Source organism: Papaver somniferum, chromosome 1 (genome assembly GCF_003573695.1).
Source record: "Papaver somniferum cultivar HN1 chromosome 1, ASM357369v1, whole genome shotgun sequence".
Classification (NCBI taxonomy): Eukaryota; Viridiplantae; Streptophyta; class Magnoliopsida; order Ranunculales; family Papaveraceae; genus Papaver; species Papaver somniferum.
The window spans coordinates 39,998,903-40,000,976 of record NC_039358.1 but is presented as its reverse complement, the minus strand read 5'-3'; positions in this window follow the sequence as shown (position 1 = coordinate 40,000,976).

Here is a 2,074-nt window from a genome sequence, read left to right as displayed (position 1 = left end):
CCCTCCAAATATCCGATTGAAATCTGCCAGGAAAGAAAAAAAAATTCCCGCCAAAACTGAAATTTGAATTTGAGAAGAAGGACACCCCTTATCCAATGGTCGCCCCTTATCCGTTGCTGGAGTCCGAATAACACATGTCCCTTGGGGTGTCTTTAGTAATTTTTCTGGGGTGTTTCCAACATTTTTTCTGGGTTCATCCGGTGCATTTCTGGTGTGCTTCCGGTGCATTTCTGCGGTGCTTTTAGTACTTTGTCTTGGGGTGTAAAACACCACTTTTCGAGCCCATTTCGCCGCAAGGACTTATTTCTCTAAAATTTCCTACAAAGACATAAAATAACACAATAAATACAAAATCGAGCACTAACAATACATACAAATGAGACATATTAGACACATAAATTCGTCTATCAATATCTCGAAATCATGTGTTGGTAAAGAGTTTCGCTTTGATCAAGTTTATCTTCACCTAGTGACGAAAGTCATGAAAAGTTTCAATTACCTTGAGAATTGCTCTGACGTGAAACAGTCTGTGAATAACCGCTATATAACGTCCTCTGAGAATGTCTCAATGATTGGAACGAGAGTTTAGATTACATAACCATGTTCTTTAATCCGAAGTTTTCGAACTTTGTTGATTAAGAGAAACCGCGGAGGAATTGGCTTTGCCAAGTCCGCGAACCCAGTCCGCGAACTAACGGAAGTTCTCGACCGAGAATTTCTGCTGGGATTTTCCAACAACTCGTTTGCGTGTAAGTCCGCGAACCTAGTCCGGAACTGGCGAAAGTCTCCTTGCCGAGATTTTCTGCTGAGTTTAGAATACTTCACTGGTTATCTTAAGTCCGTGAACTTGTTTGTGAGTTTAACTGGTTATGATCTAAAGATGTGCTCTGAACATGAAACTTAAATTACTAAGGAATGCTTTATGCAAGCCGTGGCTATAAAGTTCATGAGCCGATTCAATCGAATCGAATCATCTTTGTTTCAATTGTGTCTTGTGTAGTTACATAAGATCTCATAGCAATTGAACAACTCTCTAACTAGTTCTTTTGAGTCAATTGAACTAGTTATGGTGAAGAAGAACAAGGTTAATATGAAATGCTCATATGGTTAACCTTTTGGGTTACTATGTTGAACCAACATACAAGTACATGTTTGGGCATGGTTTTCGCAAACCCAGTAAACGTCTACTCAAGTGTGTGTGACAAGCTAAGTTTTCGATCTAACGGTTGAGAAATATTAGCTTGAATCTAAATCAGGTTTTCATCTAACGGTGAATATGGATTTCTTTATAACTAAGGCAAAACCCTGATTTGAAGGCTATATAAAAGAGACATCTAGCATTGTGAAAAACTAATCCCCACACGTCTGTGTGATACTTGTGCGCTCGCTAGAGTCGATTCTCCTATAACCTTTGGTTTTCTTCTCTAAAACCAGGTTAACGACTTAAAGACTTCATTGGGATTGTGAACCCAGACCGATACTACTTTTATCGTAGTTGTGTGATCTGATCTTGCATCTTCTATCGTACGAGTACAATCTTTGATTGCCTTGAGATCGTGAGAGTTCTCCGATAGGCAAGATAAAGAAGTCACAAACATCTTCGTCTCACTGTTTGTGATTCCTCGACAAACCGCATGTGTAGTCAGGAAGGATTGTAGAGAGGTGATTGATTAATCTAGGCTATTCTTCGGGAATATAAGACCGGATTATCAATTGGTTCCTGTTCACCTTGATTTCATATCTTAAGACGGAACAAAACCTAGGATTTATCTGTGGGGGACAGATTTATCCTTTGATAGACTTTTCTGTGTGAGACAGATTTGTTTATTATAAAGTCTGCGATTTTGGGTTGCAGCAACTCTTGGTTGTGGTTGAGATCAGCTAAGGGAATCAAGTGAGCAGTATCCTACTGGGATCAGAGGCGTAGGAGTACAACTGTACCTTGGATCGGTGGGAGACTGATTGGGGTTCAACTATAGTCCAGTCTGAAGTTAGCTTGGAGTAGGCTAGTGTATTTAGTGGCTTAATACAGTGTGTATTCAATATGGACTAGGTCCCGGGGTTTTTCTACATT